This window comes from Anas acuta, chromosome 1 (assembly GCF_963932015.1).
Source record: "Anas acuta chromosome 1, bAnaAcu1.1, whole genome shotgun sequence".
Classification (NCBI taxonomy): Eukaryota; Metazoa; Chordata; class Aves; order Anseriformes; family Anatidae; genus Anas; species Anas acuta.
The window spans coordinates 120,641,567-120,666,007 of NC_088979.1; the positions used below are offsets into that span (position 1 = coordinate 120,641,567).

The window sequence follows — 24,441 nt, forward strand, 5'->3', positions numbered from 1 at the left end:
GGGACCTGCCTCTCACAGCTGTAACCCCAAAGCAGAGGGAAGCTCGCCTTGCCACCTCCCATGCCCGCAGCAGCTGCCAAGTTCCAGACGCTGCTGGCGAGTGGATGAAGCGTGATCACACTAAGGGGGATGAAGGGCAAGACCCAGGCTGGTGCCTTGGGGCAGGAGGAAAGGACTTCCTCAAGGTGATGAGCAGATGTCACCATCACCTTCCAGCCTCTGGGGACCTGCCTGTTGTCCCCGAGGGTTTTTCCATGCAGCTCTGCTGCATTTCCCAGCAAGTGAGATGGGAAAGCATGACTGCTTCCCTGTTCCTGATCTGGTGGCACAGCCTTTCACCTCTTCCCCTCCTCTGAGCGGGGTGTCACCACCGCCCCATGACTGGCAGCGACAGGGACGGGGAGGCAGGCCAGCTGGCTGCCGGCCAGCCCCACCAGCGGGGTGACGCTGATCTGCTGGGGAAGGTATTCGGAGGAGCTGGCAAAGAAGAGTCTGACAGCGGGCACGGGTCTCCCCCGTGCCAAAGTGATGTGCAGACACATGGCCTCACCAGGCCTCCTCCTTGCGTGTGGCTCCAGTATGACCCAGCTCCATCCATGCCCGTGAGGAGGTGACATCCCTCCTTGGTGCAGGCAGCTCTCACCCCAAGCAGCTGGTCCCATTTAATTGTATGGCTGGGGTATTTCAGAGTTTGTTTGGGGCAAAACACAAACACTACCAAGCAGTTATACCTCTCTTCTGGGTGACACAGGAACATGAGTCCCCCACAGATGTCACTTTCAACTTCCACAACACATGGGCAGAAACTCTGCAGGCAGCAGTTTTGAAGCCTGTCATATTTCCAAAACCTCTTAATTTCTGGTCTTGCATTTTCAGGAGTTTAGCATTTGTTTGCAACTTGATGCCCTGATGATGAAACCTAAGCAATCCAGGTAGGCTCCAGAGCAAGACAGCCTCTGAAATTCACTCCCCACTGAGCCATTCTTCGGGGACAGTCATTTTCAGAGGGAGATGTGACAAACCTGAATAAATCTGATTGCTTTTAGTGGAAGATGCAAGATTCATGTCACAGTGGGTGACGATGGATAGGCTTTTGCTGAACGTTTGGGCTGTGAAGCACGGAACCAGGCTTGTGGGATGATCAGGTCCACACCACATTGTTCGGCTGCCTTTGAAGGACTCCATGCATTTGGAGTGCAAGAATAGGCTGCCGTTGCCATCAGAGTGTGTTTTAAAGCAGACATACATCAGATAGTGCTGTAAAAATGAAATGTTCACAGCTACTTCAAAATCAGCTTCCTGGGCTCTTGCCCTCCTTTTATTTTTGTAGATCTACACCAATTGCTCCACTTTCATATTACTTAGGCTATTTTTGACACACTTTCCCTCTAGTCTGAATAACTTTTTCATTTGCCTAAAAATAGATGCAATCCAATTTTCATTTTCTCCTTTTTTTTTTTTTTTTTCCTGTCAAAAAGGATCAAACGGCTTTTTTATTGACAAAAAGGTGTTGCCTTGCTAGCCCCGGAATCATCTATTCTGTCTGTCTGTGGCATAAGTTTCAAAGCTCTGTGTCTGCTGGGCTTCACCTCTGCCTTGAAGGCACTTCCTCCAGCTGAACAACATGGTCCTGGTCATTGGAGAGTCCATCTCTTGGTCTCTCTGCTCAGATACTCAGTGGGACTGTTAGTGTTAGATCCAGTGGGTATCTACAGTGTTGATTTTTTTTTCAGTTGTAGCTGCATACACTTGAAATTCGGGATATCTTGTTCACAAAGTCAGAAGTGATTTAAATGTCCATACTCTACCCAGGAGGCAGAATTTTTGTGTTTGACTTGGAAAGAGATGAACCTGTGAAGACAGTCAGGATAAATTCCTCAAAATCTGAACAACTGTATCAATCATCTGAATTTCTTACTTCCAATAAGTGGAATTCTAGTCAAAGCAGATGTTCTCACGGTAGCCCTGCCAATACAGATCTGCAATTCTAGATTCACATCTTTTGGGATGTTCAAAACAGAGGCTAAGTATTTGGACATTCTGGGACAGAAAAGAAAAAGAAAAGGATGTAGACTTTGCAGATTTGGACAACCCAGGTTTTGTTAGATGACCTGTTTCTACTGGATGTAACATTTCTCTGTGTGCCAGATCCTCCCCTGTAGGACAGCAGTAGTAGCAGCTGGGGAGCTGCCAGGAGAGGAGGATGAGGGGCACAACCAGCCCCTCTGTGAAATCTCAGATTTTGCACTCAGAGGATCACCGCAAATACTTTGTGCTGTCTTTCTGCATAACGTAAGGTCTTTCTGATGCCATTTAGCTGCCCATGGGTGCAACACATTTGTTTCTGTGCCCAGTACCATGCAAGGGAATGACATAGTCAGCACTGTGTCCTGGGACGCCTGCCCTCCAGCTCAGATAGCTCATTCCCTGGCACAGCTGGCCTTCATTAGTCTCTGATAAAAGTTGACTGCAAGGCTCAGCCTCCCAGCTCTGACTCCTCAGCCAAGCACTTCAGCTGTTTTTCTACCATGTCTCCTGGTTTTGTGTCCTGCCCTGAGAAACTGTGACAGTGCTCTTCCCCAGGTAACTATCCCACAGCTCTCCACCTGAAAGCTCTCTGAGAAATGAGATGTTAGGGCTCTGTACTTGTGCACCTGGGATGGTGCCCACACCATTCAAACAGCTTGCAGAATTGCCCCCAAAACTTCAGGTGAAGAAAGGGAGAATTAAGGGAAAATATTGCTGTGGTTTTATCTAATATTCTAAGTTCTTTGTGGTGTATTAATTCAACAAAATCCTTGCTTCAGGGAATTAGGTTGAAAAACCACCCCTGACATTCACCAAAGTAGGATTTTTCTTTGTTCCTCTGAATTCTGTGAGGATAAATAGCCAGCAGCAGCAGTATGGAAGTGCTCAGAGCAGGACAGTCTCAGCCTTCACTTCAGTCTTGCAGAAATGCAGGGTGCCTGCTGGGGGAAAGTCAGAGAGAAATAGAAATCTCCTTAATGATTTTTTTTTTCCCCTGCTTATACTAGAAATTAGTGACCTGCGCTTGCTGCTCCTCCCTCCTGTCCCCTCCAGCCCCATGCATGCTGCTTTCACCTTCATCGCCCTCTGCAGCTCCCCAGACACTGCTGATCCAAATGCTTCAGTGAGCCTTTTTCCAAGGCTTCAGGATTTAAGGTTCTGCTTTAGCTAATCTCTTTGCAAGCCTCTAAGACCTCATGTTTTTCAAGATAAGAGTATTCAGAAAATACAACTTTTGCCCCCAGCTAGCCAAGCAAGGTCACAGCTCGTAATAATTTGCCGAGTGCAGCTTTCGTTAAGGTGGGAGCCTCTGAGATGCACTGACCCTTTCTAAGAAGACTGAGAGGATCACCGTCATCTCAAGGAGAGCTCTGCAGAGTGAGAAATCTAGTTCTCTCTCCCTTCTCTTCAGCCCTGCTGAAAGGTGACAAGCCTTTCACCGTGCTTTGCTGCCTGTATGCTGATGCAGTGATGTCTGTGGCAGCAAGTACAAGGCAGAGAACTTGGATCTGTCTTGTTCCTCTATTAAACTGCCAGAGATCTTTGCATACAGCACCTAGTGATGCTCTCTGTGTTTTAGCTGAGGTGTCCTGAGACCTGCTGTGTGATGAGAAGATGCTATAAACCCTCCTGTCCTCTGATATTTTCTGATGAGGAAAACAAAATGTGGCACAGACAAAAGCACTCACAAAGCTACATTGAAATTGTAAAGGGAAAGTCAATGAGCAACTCACCCTGAGCCACTTAGGGTCTCTATTTATTGACATTTCAAAGTCTTTTCTCTGTTGGGTGATGTGTCCCCTCAGCAAAGTTGCCTATTGGCATGGATGGAAATGGGTAGGAAGGAGAGCAACTGAAAATGAACAGCATGAGGAGAAATACTGGAAGAAGAAAAGACTTACTCTTTATAAGTAATATGTAAGAAATATATTTCATGAGCTCCCTGGCTGCAGGCCCCAGTCATAGTGGTTAAGTATATAGGGCAACATGTTGGTGTCCCACTGCTCCCTACACTTTTGCCTGCAAAAATGCCTCTCTCCTAGGACAGAGTAGCTGAAATAAGCCAGACCCAGGCTTATTCACTGTGTCAGTGATGGGGTAGGGTGGTATCACTGCCTGCTGTTTGCAGGAGGCTGTCTCAGTGGGGATAGACATGGGAGCTCTGTGTGGGGCTGTGCAGGCCCATTAAGCAGTGCCTGCCCAGGCCCACACACCACAGCCTTGTCGGAGCAAAAAAATGCCTTTGGAAGTGACTTTCTAGCAGCTGTCTGGCTTGATTTCACCTGAAAATAGGAGACTTGACATGGCCACAGCCTGGTTAGTAAAATCTTCCCCTTGCTGGTAGTCACAACGAGCTGGGGTCTGACAGGCATCCCCTGGAGCCCTGCTGGTCTCGCTGCACAAAGCCGTGTGGTAACTTCAGGCTGACTGATGAGAGGCCAGTCTTTTTGCCCAGGTACTTCTAACATGCCCCGCTTCAGAAAAACCAAATGCCACAGGCTGAAAATCTCTCACGTAGGACGAGTGCCATGGCACGTCACTGCCATTGTATGTCACCTTCCCGTGCTGTAATGTCACAGGTGATGAGTTGAAGCAGTTACCCCTGGGACAGGCAGGTGCTTCAGGAGGTGGCTGTGGGTTGGAGGTGGATATCCGAGTCTTCCACTGTCACAGCTTTGGAAAAATCCCCCCAAGCCTCTTTTCTCCATCTAAAGCAAACACAGACCCATCTAGACATCTCCATCAGTCCCCTGCCTTTTTCCTGGGGGAGGTGGGATCAGCAGGATCCCTCCTTGTTTGGGTCATGCCCAATGCATCTGTCTGCATGCCCGTGTCCATCTGCACACACCAGGGCATGCAATAACCACCAGAGGTGCTTCCACCCACCACGTGGGCTAGGGTCTAAACCACGGATCCCACACCACACAGGGCTGGGGTGGCCAGATCTGGGGAGCTGCTCAGGTTTCTCCCAGCCATTCGAGCATGTTTAATAATGTCCCCGATGATGGGAGGTGACAAGAGTGTTTAATTTAGCGGCCGCAGACAGAGCTGTGCCCAGCAGATTCACACCTGTTGTGCCCGAGTGGCAGCTCAGCTCCCCCTCGCTCCTGTCCTCCCGCGTTGCCCAGGAGCATGACGTCCTCTGGGGAAGTGCTGGCGTGGCCTCACTGTGCCACCAGGAACATCATTCCTTTCGGGTGATGAGCTGGACAAGCTTAGCACGCTACTGAATTTCCTGAGGGGACAGAAAAGGGTTTGCTGCTCTTGGATTCTGCTCTGCTATCTCTTCTCTAGATGCATTTCGTGCAGTTGGGGGCAGCCTGAATCAAACCCACCATTGATATCATTCCCATGCATTCAGAAATAAAGACTCAGCTATCCCTCAGATCATTGAGTCAGCTTAGAGACTGGGAGATCTGAGGTCTTGCTTGTGATATTTTTCCCTGGCATAGCAGCTTCTGGGTGCCTGTGTTCAAGCTTTTATTTACAGCCACAAAAGAGGTGAAGGCTTCCACAGTAAAGCTTCTCTGTTTAAAAATGGAAGCTGGAAGTGCTTCAGTAATAGCATGAATCCTGCAGTCAAGAGCCAAGGAAAGACCTGAAAATCACAAACTATGTGATGACCTGGTAAAAGTTACCCAAAAGTTGGAGAATTTGCCTCACTCTTTGGGGACTGCCTGCTGAAAAGTGATGTTACCTCCACCTTACTGAAAATTATGTGGAAGAAACATTTCTGAGACCCCCAGCCAGCCACCAGAAGGGAGGGAGATCGTGGTGGCCGTGGCTCCAGGACTCCGCTCACCTCTCCTTTCACCTGCTGCTGTAACAGCAGGGAGAAACTGAAGAAGAGCTCAATGTCAGTTCAAGGCCCCAGGATAGGGCTTGCTTTCTCACACTGCTGGCTCATGTTGAGCTTCTTGTCTACAAGTCACCTTGGAGGATATGACAGGTCTGAGGTAAGAAGTGAGGTTGTACACTGACAGGGGTTCTTCACCCTCTCTAGTCTCATAACACTCGCACCATATCAAGAAGGAGAACTGCAGACTCCGCTCTGCTACTTCTCCCCGGGTCCACCCGTCGTGGCTGCGTGCAGATTCTGCATGCTGAAGGCTGCAACTAAGCTCCTACAAAGCCGCCCAGATTAGCAGGTGTGGGTATGCAGGGCCATGACGAAGTAACTTGATCTGGAGCTGCTGATAGTTAGTGCAGCTCTGCAAATGTCAGATGTGAAAAGAGGATCTGTGGTGATCCAGCACAGCAGTTTGCTTGCAGTTCTTACCAGCCGGGAGGAGGAACCAAAGGTGGCTTAAAATCAATAAATATTACAATCAATAAATATACCTGATGCCCTTTCATCCTTTTTCTCTCTTGGTAAAGATCCTTTTCTCACTTTTTTTTTCCTGTGTTTTTGTTGTTTCCCCAACTTCAAACTAGTACATGGAGAAATATTCCAAATATTCCAAAGAGAATTAATCCTTTCTGTATTACTCATGCTATGGAGGATGTTTCAACAAAGATACAAATGCCTGCCTTGCCATCCAGTGATGTTTTCTAGACTACTTATATTACTATTTTGTCCGTGGAGAAACCTGTAGATTCATTCTGCCCTTTTAAAGACCAGCCTCACGTTGCAGTCATTTCTGGATCACTGTTTCATTTGCAGGGAGCAGATTATGGGGCATTAACCAGGCAATTACATATTTAAGGCTGGCCTCATGAAGATGCAAAAATTTTTATCTTTTTTGCTGCTCTTACATCACAATGATCAGAAATCATTCTGGTTACAATTTGTCCAGATCAGACCCACAAAGCAGTGATTTAGGCAGCTAAATGAATCAGGATGGGGCTTGATTAAATGATGTGTCTGTTAGGTGTCAAATTTTCTGACGGCCTCAAATGCTTGTGGCTTAAATAAGTCCTCTTGACTTTGGTGTGTTGTGAACATGCACAGAAGCGTGTGGCTGAGTGGCATCATTTACTCCTACAGTGCACCAACAGCAACAGAATCCAGGTAACTGCACAAGCCCAAAAGGGGGACATTAACTAAGAATCACCTCAGGCAGACCCTCAATTACATTAATTGAAGTGCTAATTGAAAAATCACAAGCCAAAACCCTTCAGAGGTGGAAAGCACAGGCTCTGTGATGAAAGGATTCTACACTTTCATTTTGATTTGACAGAATTGTTCAGATAAAACAGTCAGAATATTTCTTTTGGCATTTTAATTGAAACATTTTTATTTTTACCCAAAATGTCCATCTCATACTTAAATAGTGTCTCAGATGAGCATTGGGAAACCACTGCCTGAACACCAGGGACAGGAGCGTGTGATCTTGCCCATGGTCCTCAGGCCCAGGGAGACTTCACTTAATTGAACTCCAGTGAACTATGACCAGCTGCTATCTATAGCTACCCACTGACAGTAGGTTGGCTTTTCTTTTTGCCTGTAAATTACTGGGCACAGGTGGGGAATTTATTAGCATAAGTGAAAGTTAGGAAGCAGTGCTCCATCCCTCTCCCCACTGATGCTGCCCTGCTGCAAGGTGTTGACCTTCTCTGAAGTAGGAGCCTGTGCAGCTCTCGACCCAGGTGAAACCACTTAGACCTGTGCTTAATTTTGCATCCCACCAGGTCTGCCCTTGTGCTAAAAGTTAAACATATGGGTCATTGTTTTGCTGGATCAGAGCCCAGCTCCTGATGGTCCTTGAAGATTTGCCTAGACAGAGCTTGTCAAATGATACAGTGCAGTTAATATGACAGAACTCTGCTGTCTTTTTTGTTAGTGACTACTTGTGGTGGGTAAGCTGTGCTGGTCAGAAGCATGCATCCAGTCATCAACAGCACCTCATAAACTATCAGGTACACACCCATCAGTGGTTTCTAATTAATGAAGTCTCTTTTAGGGGGCCTTTTTGTAGCTGATCAAGATTTTACCTTCTCAGACACCCAGTGGCCACTCACAGTAACCTAAATTAGGACCGAAACTCTGAAGCTTGACAGAAACTCTGCTTCAGCACTCATGCCACCGAGGAGGTTGTATATAGCACCCTGCACCACCTGCATGATGGTCAGCCTGCCGCTGCTGCCCTGTTATCCTTAGCTGCACAGGTGAGATCAGAAGTCAAGATTTGTATTTTGGTTGAGCTGTATTCCCTGAGATAAAGACTGAGTTTGCAGAGCAGCCTGTGGACAGCCACACCGCATCTGCCACCTTTCCCCACGAAGCCCACAAACATATTTTCACATTTTTTTTTCCAAGATCCTCACCATTTCACCAATTTCAGATGCCATCGCACAGCCTGTTCAGAACTTACCCGGGCAGAGGGAGCTGACACAGAAGCACCACCACAAATACACATTTTATTTTATTGATTTCTTTATTATTATTTTTTATTAGGAAATCTCAGCTGAACAAAGGGACGGGACCGATCCCCCCTCCCGGAGCTGGCCGCGGGATCCCCCTGCCGGGCTCGGAGGGCACCGCGGCTCCCCCCAGCACCGCCAGGTGGTGCCGCTGCTCCGCGCTGCTCCGGACTTATTATTAAATTATTTTTTATTATTAATGATTATTTTTTTAATAAATATTTTTATTTTATATTGTTTTTTAAATTCAAATCTTGGGGCTTACATACAACTTACATAACCCCGAGAGACCTCTGACTCCGAGAACTCCGATTTTTGAACAGGTAGGTTTGGTGGGTTCACAGGCAAGATAAACCCCTTCTCCCAAGGCTGAACATGAACCCTTACCTCTGCCCACCACAAGCTATTGTGCACTGATGGAAACAAGTATGAGTGAGCAAGCAGCGGGGCCCGTAGCTCTCCTCAAGCACTGGCAGGCAGGGATGGTGTTATTGCCCCCTAGGGTGCTGCTGTGGGGCTAAGCAGGGTGCTCTGGGTTTGCAGAGCCCTTGGGGGACCAGGAGCTGGCTATTTGGATGACAGCTGGGTGAGGGGCAGGAAAAGATGTTTCTCTGTGTGCATGGTGGCAGCTGCAGTCCCGCAGCCATCCTCCCCTCTCCTATCAATATCCTTTCCCCTGAGCTGGAAAGACTAAGGGGTAATTTAGTCTTTATGCGAGTTTGGACTTTGCCTGATTACCAGCTGAGCCTGATTGCACAGCCCTGCGATCCCTCTGGGAAACAGCCCAGACAGCACAGAGGGGCTGCGGCTCCTCCTGATGCTGCTGCTGCCACCGAGCCCTCCTGTTTCATTGTGGGCTGCGAGACGGGCTGCTCCATCTCCCCACCAGCCCTCTGTGCACCCACCAAATGACACCAAAGGACCAAGGTTTTCTTGAGGACCCTAAATCACGTCGCACACAAGGCTTGAATGCAAATGCATGGAGTGTGCCACCAGTCTATGCCATTGCTAAGCTGTCTGCCCTGGTTTTCCATGAAACTGCAGACAAAATCATGAGGTTGGGTAGCAACTGGTTCAAGCAGCAGAGCTGAAGGTCCATTCAAGGACCATCTCAGCATCAGCTACCTCAGTGACAGCAGAGCGAGTGGCAGGTTGGGCAGGGGTGATGCCCTGGGACCTGTAGGCAGCTAGCAGCTCAAGTCCAGCAGCCAGCCCATCCTCTGCCATCAGCAGGGGATTGCCACTCAGGAGCACCTGCATCAGACAGGTGCAAGATTCAGATCTCCATCCATATCACCTGTTCTCCAGAGATCAGGTGAAGGGAACTTTTGGCTTTTGGGCTTGTGTAATTTTCACAGGTAATTAAAATATGGTGTGTTACTTGCTTTTTCCAGCTCGTGATTAAAGTTTAAACATCACAGGTGAATTAGAAAGGTTGTGGTCCCACATTTGGAGGGGAATTATACAGGGAGATGGAGGGAAATAATGCAGAACTAGAGCCAGGAGTGCTCTAAAAGCATCCCTGCCCAGCTGAGATGCTTCTGTAACAGCCTCTGTTGCACAAAGGGGTTATCACAACTTCTGAAGCTAATGAAAACACTTGACCCTTGACTTGAACTGAGACCCCTGGCTATTGATCCCAGAAAAACTTGGGAGAGTGCTAGGAGAGGGGGCAGTCGTGCTCTGCCGGCAGCAGCTCTGCCTCCTGACTGGCTCCACCTGTTTTTAGGGGCTGTCAGATTGAGCTCTGCCTCCAGCCTCTCCACATCGTCTGTGGGTGAGTAGAGATGTATGGGACTTCAGATCCATTGCCTTTGGAGCTCCCTTTGCAATAAGTGGAGTCTCCCTCCTTGGAGATCTTCAGAAACCACCTGGACGTGTCCCTGGGCAACCTGCTCTGGGCATTCCTGCTCGAGCAGGGGGTTGGATGGCCTCCAGAAGTGTCCTCCCACCTCAGCCACGCTGTGATTCTGTGATACGGGGATGGCACTATGTGTAGTGAGGGCATTGTGCTCGGATTCCCCCGTAACTTTTTCAGCCTGGTATACCATGTGCATTAACACTGATGGGAGTGTACAATCCCTGGCCCTGTGGCACTCGTGTTCCCCAAAATATTTGTCCAATTTCCATTCCAAGCACCTAAAATGGCACAAGCAGTGGGCTTTGGCAGGGTACATCCAGCTGCTGGCACCCAAGCAAGTGTCAAGCAGTGGAGCTCAAGCGGAGGAGGTCTGGTGGCAGCAGGACACAGCCTGGCACAGACCCAATCCTCCTGTAGCACCGCAAGCTCAGGTAGCACGGCGCTATCCTGTACTGAGGCACAGATGGTCTGGAAGAGACTCTTGTACGTGACGGAGCAAAGCATTATATGCAATTTTGTGACAACTTTATTAGACCAAAGTGCTGTTTATTCAGCATGCTGTTTCCAAGCATGGCTAGCAGCAGCTGCCTGAGGAAAAAGTATGGGCACCAGGAGTCGGATCACTTTGCACTTGTCAAGCTCATCTTATAGCTTTGGCACATCTCAGAAATACCCACAATGAGGAGTTTGATCAGCCCTCCTAGGACACAGCATACCCAGAGCAGGATGGCTCACAGGCCGAGCTGTTTGCTGTCCTTGCAGCTGCATGTGAGCTGCTTTTGACTGTACACCCACATATCCCCACACACAGGTAATTTAAAGCAGGAACATCTCCAAGTTATTGAAATGCTCCATTTCAATACTTCATTGTCAAGCAGCTTAGGCTTTTGTTTTTGAGGTGAAACAAAACATTTTCATTGAGCTGAAACTCAATTTCTTTTGCAAAGTGTTTTCATTATATGTGAAAATTCAAATTCCAGGCTGCTTTGGAGAGAAGGGAAAAGTAGAATAGTCTCTGCCAAAAATACAGAGACAAGCTAAGGAAGCTCAATACTCCTGGACTTCAGCTAACCCTTAGTCACCTTCTGCCTGTTAAGTTTTGATTTTATGGACTGCTAGGGTTTTTAAACTTCCTCCCCTTGCAAACTGGTTGCAAAGGTCTGGCTGAAAGCATTGCTGTTCCTTGCTGGAATGAGCAAAAGCTGATGAGCTGTATCATTTTTGCCTAGCCCAAACTTCAAGTTTCTTGCTTTGGAAAGCCTGGGGGCCTGTGTTTGTTGGTTGGCCAACCAGTGTTTTTAAGAGTAAGGTCTATTTTCTCTTCCTGGTGCCATGCTGATGGGCAAAGCTTGAGGCTCAGCCAGCTCAACCCTTGGCTAGCCAGGTGGACTTGCCTCTGGCAGCCATCCCATGGGCTTCTGCACCACGCTTGGGTTCCTGCAGGGCTCGTTAGCTCTGTGCATGGCCCCCTGGTGCTGAACATAACACACAAGTGTTTCCCTGTGGACCTGAGGGAAGAGCTTGTGATGTCTCCAGCTCGCAGCAGCTTCTGGAGGAGAGCCACCCTCCAGCTTCGCCCTCCTTTCTGCCTGACAGCTAAATAGAGACATGATGTTCGTTAGGGTATGGTGAGGCTCCTAGGGAAATATGATCAAACACAAAGATCAGACGGGAGCTGTAACTGAGGAGCCTATTTGGGAAATTGGCTCCTGAGGCTCCTCGTTTCAGCTGGTGTCGTTTCAGAGCAGCCAGGTGCCCGTCGTCCTTCTGATCTGGGGGCTCATTGCGAGGCAGCTGCAGAGGCTCGGTATGTTTTCCCTTCAGGCCTGACCCCGTTAGCACTCAGAAGGGCAGGAGAGCATAAAGAGAGCCAGAAGCTGACCTGGAGAGGAAGAAGGAGGCAGCGAGATGTGACTCAGAGGTGTCCAAAAATCCTTTTCATGATGTGGTGAGGGTTGCTACCTAGAAAGCAAAGCAGGAGGAGTACCTGGAGGAGTTTCGTGTGCTCAGGTGGGGATTTGAACTATGGTGACTGAGCATTGCCTGTGGCTGTAGGGTGACAGCTGGATGAGTTGCCATGTGCCAGTGGTAGCCATCTGTGTGTACTCTGGCCTCGTGATGGTTGTGTGATGTGTGATTAGGTGCTGGAGAAACCACCTTGCCTCTCCATCTTTGCAGGCCAAGCAAGAGCAAGTGGCTTTGGGATTGTCATGGGGTTGATGCATGGTCATGTTCACTTTGGAGCTGCCCAGTCCTCTCCAAAGTGAGGAGTTGAGCCTTGCTGGAAAGGAGATGTTTCCCCACACACAGACCAGGGCTGCTCATGAGATTCCCAAGGCCTACAACCATGCACAACTCAATAGAGAGTCAGGTATTGTTTAAATGGCACTAAAAAAGCTCTGTCTAAGTAAATATGGAAAAAAAATGCAAGGGCCATGATGGAAACAGAAGTACTTTGCCCTCAAGATTTACAGCCTTACCTGGCCGCAGATTATTTGAGGAGACATTCTCAAAGAACAGGTTTGTCCATTGAGGCCAACCACAGGTTTTTGAGCATCTTTTCCAAAAGAAGCTGCCTTGGCCCTTGCCTGGAGTCTGGGCTAGAGAAACCTCACCCCTGATCTAGCAGTTTCAGACTGAAACTTCTTCACAGAGCTCACGTTAGACAAGGCCACAGCAAACACTCCCAGCTCAGGTTTTAGGCTGATTTGATGGCAGACTCTCTTTTAAAACAGCCTCAACACCACATGAGCTGAAGGTTATTTTTTAAATTGTGCAGCTGAATGAAAAGGAAATGACCTGTGAGGGCTTTTGAAAATTATTATTTTTTAATTAGTTGGTGAGGAGTCATCCTTGGTAAGTGCCTTGTAGCTGGCTCAATGTGGGTCTTCTGCCTGCCTTTGTGTGCGGGTACATATGGTCTCGGTGGATGTGCATAGAGTGGAAGCAGTCCTGTTCCGTAGGTCCCCTGTGCTCAGGTTTGTGTTTGTGTACTGGGAGAGTTAATGAGAACAGACTGCCTTTCTTTCCCTTCGTTCCCCAATCCCATCTGTTCAAACAAAAGGCTGAAAGGGAGAGAGAGCCGAGACCCTGCTGGTCAAGAGGGGATGGATAATAACACATATCCTTGGGCTACATTTCAGCACATGCAACCCTTTCAAGCTGTGCTAAAGCTTTTATTCAGGCAAGAGAAAGAACAACCAATATAAAATAAGTTTCTTCTTTTATTTTGTTTTTCTATAAAAAAAAAAGAAGAAAAAGCTATATCAGGCCTGAAGGATGCTACATTCCGTTCTATTCCTCTAACATTTTATAAAGCTGGATTATCAAAAAAAGAGTCTAAACCAGTGCTGATTATATTTGTGTGCGTACAGACAGAGCACGGTATTGGGATAGAGCTACAGACATATGCAGAGGGGCCAGGGATGGCTTAGAAAGTCAATTTTCACTGTGTTTGCACATGGTAACAGTTCCAGATTCGTGTAATTAACTATACATCAAAAGGGTGTGAAGGAGGATATATTCCTCTCCACCCTGGGGAATCGATGGGTACTTTGCAATTCATGGTTAACCCCCCATCCACGTATTTGTCATTATGGGCATGCCAAACAACTCATCTGAAGATCAAAATAGCTTTCTTGGGGACTGTTACAGCGGGAGCAGCACGAGAGATGGCACCTCGAGTCCCACTGTGGGCACCAAGCGTCAGAGAGGGATGCAGCCCTGGATGGCAGCGCTGGTGCTCAGCCCTCTGCCAGCCGTTCCAGGGACGTCATAATGGTTTACGGGAGAAAAATGGTCTCAAATGCCATTAGTTTAATGCTTCATAATGTCGTTGTGTCTGTTTTAAATGCAATCACAGAGCTCAGGGGACACCCAGGACTGAAATAAAAAGGAGGAGAAGAGCTTGCAGAAATGTAATGATGGAAAAGGAGGCAGGGGAATCTTTGGAGAGAAAAGAAATGAGATTCACCAATTCTTTTCCATTGATCAGGGAGCACACAAGTAGCCATTGTCGGACAGTATTCACCACAGGAGCTGATTGCACTCTGCTTACAATAAACACAGTAAAGTCATAGAATCAGTTTTTGGGAGGAGGTGGGAGAGGAATTTGCAAAACACGGGGCCTGGTCATGGCCAGTAATTTCAAGCTAGTTTTCTAATGCTCTGCTAGCAGCTCTGCATCATTTCAGAAGTGGTGCACAGCCGATCCTACAAAATTTGTTTGTCAACCCCTAGCAGTCAGGGGGTTTACTGACCTGTATGTGGGTGCCTAACTCTCACCCTCTCAAACAGAGGGAGCCAGAAACAATAAAGAGGGTCAAAAACAGCAAACAAGCTGAATCTGACCTGCTCATGCCAATAAAAATGCAAATAAACACGTTTATGAAGTGCTAAGTATAAGCAGTAGTTATGCAAGCTTTGGAAATCTTTCTAAGCATTTCACATCTCATTTCAATCACACAGGTGGAGCTGTTTCCTTCTGGATAAAATTCTTCTGTGACTGGCATCTTGCACTCCAAGCTAAGCAGGTACATGCTCCAGACAGACAGTTGTTGTTTCCTTCCAGCAGTTGTAATTTATTCTTATCCAGAGTGGGACTAAAGAAGGTGTAGCCTTCTTTAGCATGGCCCCATAGCATAAGCCAGCACTGGTCCTTTGTGTCCTTTTCTTCTTGAATCCTAAAAACTGGGAGCAACCTGGTCCTGTTCATCAATGCTGGGGGCTAATCTGGCATAGAAAATTTGCATGATCAACACATCTCTTCTTCTCACAGGGAATCCACCTAATACATAGAGGGAACACTGTCTGATCCCTTGTCTCTCACTCAAAAGGGGACCCCTTGAGCCTGGCCTACCCCTGCACTATTGATATATGAGCAGGACATGTCTCTGCTGGAGTCATCCATCAAGCAACCACAAGAGGTGATTTCTAGGGATTAATGTTCTGGTGGGTGTGTGCAGAGGTTGCAAGGAGAAGGGATCGTGGCAGTAGCTGGTTTACTGAAAAGACAGAAAAATGAATGTGACAGAAATAGGGCCCTTAGCAATGCAGATAGCTATAGATCAATGGGTGGGTTGCTTTCAGCGCCTCCGTTTGCTTTCTGCAACACCTATCTGTAGAAAACAAGGAAACACAGTTTTTGACAAGGCTCTGACAAGGCTGGTTGTGTTATAAGGATTTGTTCCCAGTCTCTCACAACCAAGCCAAATGTAACCCTTGAGGTTGAGACTCGCTGTGGTGGATGTCTCTGGTGGTTTGGAGTGGGGGAGCTGAATTTAATCTGAAGCAGCTCAGAAAGGGTTTCTCAGAATGAGGCTAGAGAAAAGGAAACAGATGTATCTGTGGTTTAAAATTGACTTGCAGTGCCTTTCTTTGAGACGATCTAAAGCTTCTCTGCAGCAGTGACTAGAAATTTGACTGGAAAGGGCCCCTACTGCAGGGAATATTTCTGTCGTCTCCTGAAACACTGCCCCAATCTAGCCAGACTGTAAGCCCCCAAAGAAAACCAGAGTAAATCTTATTTTCACACACCCAACAGCATTTTCTCAGAGTTTACCAGCCAAATTGTCTGCCTATCCTTGGCATGCATGACCACTGTGTATGACCCATCACAACTGAGCAAAGAAGTGTGCAGTCCTGAGCTTCGTTTTCCTTGCAATTTGCTTAGTGGTGTGGGGCTACATGTGGTGCTGGCACCATAGGAGAAACCACAGAACATGGATCGTGTGAATACATCTGAGAGGCATACAGGCAAGTTTCTTTTGCATTTCACTACTGGCCAAAAGCATTTAGATGGACTTAGAGCTTCGGGCTTAGAGCTTTCCTTGCTGAGCAATGAGAAAACTCAGTGAAGTAGAGAGATTTGTTATCACAGGTGAAATAAATCCAACTCTTTGTTTAGCTCCTGGCATGAAAAATAAAGTGAATATTTCTCACTGATGACCATCAGATTATTTTTTTATTATTATTGTTTTTTTTGAGGGATTGTTATGTGATCCCCAAATATATTACTTAAACCTGATGTATCAGCAGGCTTCCAGCACAAGGCTTTAGGAAAGCAGAACATACATTGGCATGTGTTCAATACCCTTTCTGGGAAACATCTCTTCCTTTGGCTGTCACTCAAACAGTGTTTTGCATCTTACCCACTTTCCAGGAAAATAGTAGCGAGTCTGGTGGTATAAGGATACCTAGGTCTGCAGAGGTAACATTTTGATATGGGGAAGAACAGGTGAGCACTGTGACAGGTGGCTTGGAGCAACTTTGGAATAAACTGGAGTTTCTAGCTGAAGGCTGAACAAGAAAACTGTATATTTCTCATGACAGAAATGAAATGCCTGAAAGAGGTTAGCGTAGCCAGGTAGACAAGAAAAAACATGTTCAAAGGGATACATCAAAGGTATGCAGGAACTGGAAAAATCAAAGAGAAGAGCCAAAGGTGTTTCATGCTGGCATCAGAAGACCACTGCTTTCAATGACACTGATGAAGCTTTTCTAATATCTAGAGATAAGTAACAGAAATAGTAGTATTGGCAGGAATGAAATAGTAAGATTACTGTGAGTGAAATATGAACAGAAAGGCAGATCTGTATGAAAGCACAAGGAGCAAACCCAGAGTAAGTTTTGAAAGGCTGTCCTGGGCTGAGCACCAAGGCTATGACTGAAAGCAGTCAAGCTGGTAAACACCGAGGAAAAAGCTGTTTAATCAGGCCTGGACTTCAACAGGGCCCCAGCACAACTCTGTGCTCTGACAAAAAGTCCCTCCCCAGCTTTGTTGTAGGCCCCCTTTAGGTGCTGGAAGGGCACTGTAAGGTCTCCCCAGAGCTTTCTCTTCTCCAGGCTGAACAACCCCAACTCCCCCAGCCTGTCTTCATAAGAGAGGTGCTCCAGCCTGAGGGTGCACTCGACCCCACTGTCCATGTCACCAACAAAGATATTAAAAAGCGCCAGTCCCAGTACTGACTTCTGAGGAACACCACTCATTACAGATCTCTGCTTGGGCCCTGAGCCATTGACCACAACTCTTTGACTGCAACCATCCAGCCAATTCCTCACCCACTGAGGGGTCCATTCATCAAATCTATGTCTTTCCAATCAGAGGCAAGGGTGCTGCGTAGGAAAATGTCAGCTATTTTGCACGGGACTCGGTTGATGATGTCATTTGCCCTGCTTATCAGACACGCTTTTATGCTCTCTTATAAGTGACTTTAAGACACAACAGACTAGGTGTTTTTGGACCCTCTAATCCTGATCAAATATTTCTACTATTCTATGGATATTTATTCCATGCCATAAGGTCGTCAATATCTCTTCTCCTTTTATACATGTATGGTGAACCACATCTGTAACTGGCTTTTGTGGCAAGCAGGCAAGAAGAGCTGTGATGCAGCACATATGCTGTATACTCACATCATACTGTACCACCCAATCCAGGAGTGGATATTGGTGACTTCCACCAGGAACCTCACTTCTGAGTACTTGATGAAAGGTCCAACCCTTAAATCTCACTCAATAATTAGTGAGAATTTCTGCTCTTGTAGCACAATGTCCAGGAATAAAGCAGAGCTAACCCACAGCTCTGGATCAAAACAGCCTAGGATGCTAAACTGCTTGAAAGCTGACTCCTAGTTTGGTGGATAGATCTAATGATGTTTCAGCAAGTTGACTGACTACAGATGGGCAAACATTGTCCTGCTTAGCTCCGTATCTCTGCTTCAGATATTACTGCCACTCTTGGAGAAACTCAAGGAGCCACCATGCACAAAAAGAAGGAGTCAATCTGGTATAGACACTTCTGTGAGTGTGACGGTGGTATAACTTCCACTTGACAAAAATTCCCCTGCTGAAGATGCTATTGTTTTGAATGCAATTATCTTTTACAAGGTTCATCCAATCCACCTAATCATCCTTATCTTAATGTGCTTTTCCTTCCTACATTGTCACGTAAAATCCATTTCCTTTCAATTTACTTCAGATCTATCTGCATCTAGATTACTGCAACTTGGATGCAAGGTAATTAAATGTGGTTTGTCTGAGTAGAAAGGCAATGAATCCTATTACAGCTTGTTTATGCTACCAAGTAATGCAGGTTTCTCCGTGCCATCCCACCAGTGTCTTAACCCTACCATAGAAAGACTGTGTTTTAGGCCACCTGCAACCTTCTCTGTGCATTTTGTCCTTGGGCTGTCTTCTGAGATTCCTGATTAATACAGCTTGGTTTTTAGGTCTGTGGACTTAAAAATACTTATGCTACTAGGATCTGCCTCAATAGCTCATATCATGCTGACTCTCACCCAAACTTCTATTTCTGACACAAATATTTAAGACTGCTAACTCTGTCTTCATGGTTAACAAGGCTACAAGGCGGGTTTTATGTTGTTTGTTTATTTTAGTTATTGTTTTTACCCTTTGGCTAAGATGCAGCCTGGTGCTAGAATTCCTCTGTGGCTGATGGGACTTGACCCTGGCCTTGGCCTCTCATAATACTATGTGCTCTGGGAGCTTGTAAATTTATACTCTGAATCCTATTTCGTGTAGTACTTTCACCTTTTGGATGCTACTGAGAAGGAAGCTGTTTGGTAGCAAAAATCCTGGATGTCTTAATGATACAGAGGAGGTTTTATGATTGTCTGTAGGTCAAGCATGCACCGTAAACCCACCATTGAGAGATACTTTAACACTGATTCAAGAAAAGGTCAAGTGAGGTAAATCCACCTCTACAGAGTAAGGTTCAAATCTTGGATACTGTTACAGGGTGAATGGAGTAAGGAAGTCTTGCACGGACTTATCTTGTACATTGCCTGAAGCTTCCTCATGGGTCAAGAAACCTGGTGGTTCCTTCTGAATAAATGTTTTGGTATTGATGAGTTGTGTGTAGGAGCCCTGGGCTGGGAGAAACAAGGGGTATGCGTGTGGTTCTCTACAGTTCTTTTAAGATACTTTCTTTGAAATCCATGCTTGCTCTGCTATAAGGCTAAATAGTATAGTATAGACTTTGAGGTGATCAATAGATTCACTTTGGTTGAGATCTCTTGAGCTTGTGTTTGCTTGGGGCAATACAAGCAAGGTGAAAATCATGACCCAACTCATAGGATCTACCTGTACAGAAGGTAATCCTGTCCAAGTAAGGACCAAATAAATAAATAAATGCAATCCCTTTCCACCATTCTCTTGTTAAATGGGTTACAATGACTTCCTGTTGTAAAATCACTGCTGACTCAGTCCTTTTTACTCAGCCATTTGTTGTACAAAAGCTTTTCTGTACACTGGCTTATCCATACTGCCTTTCTCAGATGCTTTTGTAGTTTTTTTGTATCGTTACTGAAAGGGTGGAGAACCAGAGCTACAGACAGTATTCAAGATATGGATTTACTATGATTTTACACTATGACCTAATGATGTTCTCTCTTGCTCTCTACCAGTTCTGTTCTCTCTACAATGATATCAATACCTAACATTTGATTTTCTTTTTCCATGCCACCAAGAACCAAGCTGATGTTATCATGAAACAATATATCATAACTACAAGATCTTCTTTCTGTGGCTGGCTCAGGACCTATCAGCTGCATGTGGAGTTAGAAACGTTCTTCCCTGCATGCACCACTTTATCACTCCATTTAGATTGAATTTCTTGTGCTATTTTATCAGTCTTGCACAGTCCTTCTGCAATTTTTCATAGTAAGTAAGTCCTTGCCTTTATTATCTGGAATAACAAAATTCCAATACTTGCGTGTGGCTATATCATGGAGTGATAGAGCTCTACCTATAGAGGACACTTCTGGAAAAGTCTTGAAGCCTGTCTTAGATCCTAGAATTGCTTGAATGGGAAGAAAAACCTTGGTATGGTGAATACTGAGTCTGAAAGCCTGTGATGTGGGAAAGGGTTGTCTTTGAACGTTGTATCTGCACACAGGCAGATTCTGTTTTCTGCTCTGCTTTTCTTTTCCTTTTCTTTCTTTCTCTGTGTTTATCTTGTCTGTGAGCTCGTGCTGGGCTCTAGCCCTGGGGTTTGCAAATCTTTCTGCCACTTCTGCACACAGAACGGTTTTGAGGAAGGAGAAAGGCAGAGGGCTTCTCTGAAGGATGGATGTTGTATGACAAACCTCTTGTCTTTTGGTCCTTGTGAAAATGTTTCTGTGCCAGTCTATCCCTCTAGCCATGATTAAAGTTGTGGAGATCTCTTCTTTGTAGTCTTGACTGTCTATTTAATGACTCCTTCCAATTCTCTCCTCGCCTGGTGTCTGGCTTTTCCTGGATTGAACTTGCTTCTAGCCCCTGAGCAAGCTGCTGTCTCTCAGGCTTGCTGGAGCAGCATCTTCTCTTCTTCCATGCTAGCAGCTTTATCCAGCTGCTCACATCTTTCCCCTTCCTCACTGCTCCACCTGCACATGCCCCAAGTTCACACAGCCCTCCTCATTTGTACTCTCCATCACCCTCATGCAAAATCCCTTGCCTTATGCCCAGTTTCTGATTGATGCAGCTCCTCTATCTAGGTAACCTGGCTGCTTCTGCTTTTCTTTTATCCTGCACTGCTTTTGCTTTGATTTAAGCATTTGTATTGTCACTTTCTTTCATCCCTTCCTTTAGGAAGGAGTTGTACCCAAAGCAGCTTTCTCTGCTTCCCTTTCTCAGTGAGGAACTCTAGAACAACTGTCTCCTCTTGCTTTCTGAGTGACTCTGTGTCCTGCCACACTGAGAGCTATTGCACACACAAATGTGCATGGCTGTAAGAGAGCTTGGGAGGAAAAAGCACCAAAACCAGATGCATGTGTGTGTGTCTAGGATGTATTTTTTTTTTTAATATAAATTTTTAAGACTGCCTAAAGCAGCAGGGTGGGTGTGAGAAGAGTGTAACTTCTGTAGCATCACCTGCTTCCTCGGGCTGATTGGGTGGAAGCCTCCACACAGGCTGGAGCGGAGGCGAGACCAGCGCTGTCACCCTGCCCATGAGCTGCAGCACCAAACAGCAGAAGCAGGGACGGCTACAGCAGCAGCAGGCACGGGCTGACGGCGGTGGAGGAGCAGAACATCCCTGCAGCAGCGAAACTTGTGCACCCTACAGCACAGTGAGGGAAGGAAGAGAAGAAGGAAGCTGCTTCCAAGCTGGTGGAGAGCAGTGGCAGGCAGAGGAGCCTGCTCTGGGGGGGGAGAGGGATCAAAGCACACAGCAGTGAGCTGACAAAAATCTGCGTTAGGCAGCCCAACTTTGTGCCTGCACTTGTGTGCCTGCAAGTGGACTGGGTCTGAGCTCTGTTACATTCTGAGCCTGAGTTATTCCAGCCCAGTGACTCAATTTATTTCTGTCTCGGCTCCTGACATTTCTCTTTCAGGTGGCTGCCGCCTGGTTTTGGGTGGGGCTGTGGGCTGGGGTGACTCATGTTTCCAAGCTCTTATCGGCATCAGTATGATGTTCTGCTTTTCTTTTCTGTCATATGGCATCCCGCTCCCCTCCTCTCCCTCCCCTCCCTCCGACGTCTCCCAGAGGAGGCGACAGACGGTCCTGTAATTTGGTTCCATTCGCTCGACTGGAGCAACACCTGCCCCCCTCTCTGGGGACGGGAGGGTCTCATCCCAAACCGTGCAAGGAGCCAAAGACAAATCTGAAGCCCACATGCAAATAGAGCCCAGGATAAAACAACACGGCCATTCTGGGCAGGAAAGGCAAAATCCGTCACCAGGGGAAGAGGCAGGAAAAACAGAATCGCCGCTGAAGAAATAAATAAGAAGTGCCAGGAGATTGTCTTTTCCTTTTGGGTCGGCTGCTATTGTGGTTATTGATCTGTCCCACCCTGGAGAATAAACCGAGAGTACTGAAAAATAATGGCTGATATTAGAACATATTTATTCTCCCTAAAAGGACTGGGTTAATTGGGTTACAGGATGGCTAGATACATGAATAGATAGATAGAATGTCTCTGGTATTTCTTCATGGCTATATAATGGAAGAGATCCATTTCTTTGTTGAATTCCATATACAACATCCTCTCCAGCTCACCCTCCCCATCTCTCTCCCTCTCCCACTCACATGTACAACCTTTTTTTTTTTTTGTTGTTAGGAATACAGCAAAGATATCAAATCACATCCGAGATGCTCATAATTTCTCTGCTGTAAATATCAGTGGTAATATTCTACCTGTTTCACCCACCTTTTGACTTGAGCAATAAGGCACTACTCATAGTTCAAGGGAAATTAGTACATTTATTTATAGAAGTTACTTTTGGCTTGCAGTTGCTGTAGCAGGGCCTGGATCTGTTTCTAAGGTTAGTCTGAATGCATTAGATGCTCTGTTTCCCAATCATACAACAAAAATGCATACTATGCCTCATGTCTGTGTATGTCCATATATCTACAAATGTCTTAAAACATCGTATCACTTTATGTTAAAGGTATGCTGGATGTCCACAGGACTGGGATATTATAGATCTATACATTGGAAGCACTTCCTGCTTGTGAGTGCTGGAGGCTTCCAATCCATGTTTTATTTATCACGTTGAATCAAGCTTAAATCACCTCTTTTAGCCTCAGATGAAGGTCCAGGGGTATCGCTGTGCCTTCTTTGTCTTTGTGTATGCTTCCTTTCGTGATTTACAGGATGAGCTTCTTTTTAAATGTGAAATAATGGTATCTGAATGTCGCTTTAATGTTAGCTTTACTCACTACAAACCCAGAAAATATTAACTCCATATTTCTTCCCTGCCAGCCGGACAGGCTGAACATGATATAACCTTTCTTTGAGCAGTTCCACCCTGCTCCTCCTGTAATATTGTGCAAGATCACTTATTTCTATATTGCTGAGGGAACATAGACGTAGGCAAAGTAACTTTGATTACATAATTAGACTTTATCACTATCTAATGCAGACTCGCAATGAGATGGAGTTAAAGTTGTTTACTCCTTCTCCATAAATCCAGACTTTTGAGCACTTAGTCATGCAGCCTTTTTATTGTGTTAGCCTTGTAGCTTGGCCATACGACTCATCTCTTTCTCAAGAATTAAGGGGAAAAAAAAAAAATAACAGTGGGATGGGGGAGCAAAACCTACATTTTGTTATCAGCAGTCGTCAGATACTAGATGACAATGAGTTTCCTTGATGCCAGCAGGAAAACACAAAAGTGGTCGAGCTGATGTCATGGTGGTTAGAGGACATAAGCAAGGTGGTGAGTGGATGGAAGTGAGATTGGATTTGCAGGGAGAAGCAATTTTGTCTATCAGATAAATGGTTGCGTTCAGAAGAAAGGGAAACATCTTCAGGTCAAACACCCCCGATTCTCCTGCAGGTTAAACTTGATGCTAGATCCTGCTGCTACCACCAAAACCAAAGCCCTTCCTGCCCTCCCTCTGAGTGCAAGCACGGTCTCCATTGTCCTGGGGGAAGGTAGGAATGGCATGGTCTGGAAATGATCCTTGTTTCCAAACCTGAGCAGTCCCCAGACTTCTTTGTGCTAGACTCTCCCGTGTTTGCATGGCAGGAGGATTGCTGAACAGGAGCCTATCCCTGCAGCCTACACTGCACAGAGGCCATGGGCAGCATGGTGGGGATGTTTCTGAGCATGTGAATTGGTGGAGAATCAGCTCTGATATAGGAGGGCCTCATCACTTGAGCAGGGAGTCCATGCACATGGTCTTGAGACCCAGGACACATCTGGGCTGATAACCACTGCTGGGTCTGCAACAAACTTCGCTGTCCAGTCTGAGTTTGAGCATCCCTCTGCCTGTGATGTGATGTGTTTGCAAACCCCAGAAGAGGGAGTGAGGCCAAGGGGGCAGGGGACACTGGTTTCTCATCTCCTTATCCAGCAGCCCATCTGTCTGAAAAACCATTGGTGGCTGCAGTCACCGTGCTCTCCCCTAAATCATGCATTTGCACATTTGAGAAGGAAAAACATGCTAATCTTTTTATTAACTAAGTCTTACTGAATTTCGGTAGCCAGAAGGTTTGCTGGATGGCAGGATTTATAATATCACTTGGACAATTATCATCAAACTTGACCCAGCCTCCAGACTTTGGCAGAACCTAATAAACAACCCTGTCCTGAAGTAAACCAGCTCCAAAGTTGGTGGAGCTTTTTCAGCACTGAAAATTGCTGGATTTTATAACTGTGCATTGAACTACCAAGTCTGTGCGCACTCCCTTGGGACTTGGGAAGTGTGCATTGGTAGAAAGTGGAATTAACAGCCTCTCTGA

General features: G+C 46.3%; 1 long non-coding RNA gene across 2 annotated transcripts; it reads left to right on the top strand.

Annotated features, from left to right (window-relative positions):
• Positions 1-11,954: 11,954 nt before the first annotated feature.
• Positions 11,955-24,436, top strand: LOC137864134 (uncharacterized). 2 transcript variants are annotated; one of them, XR_011101334.1, is made up of 4 exons: positions 11,955-12,262; positions 14,720-14,784; positions 15,030-15,177; positions 23,534-24,436. It is a non-coding gene; the product is annotated as an uncharacterized lncRNA (long non-coding RNA). The 2 variants fall into 2 exon arrangements; XR_011101333.1 differs by lacking the exon at positions 23,534-24,436 and having other exon boundaries at positions 15,030-16,195.
• Positions 24,437-24,441: the final 5 nt, after the last annotated feature.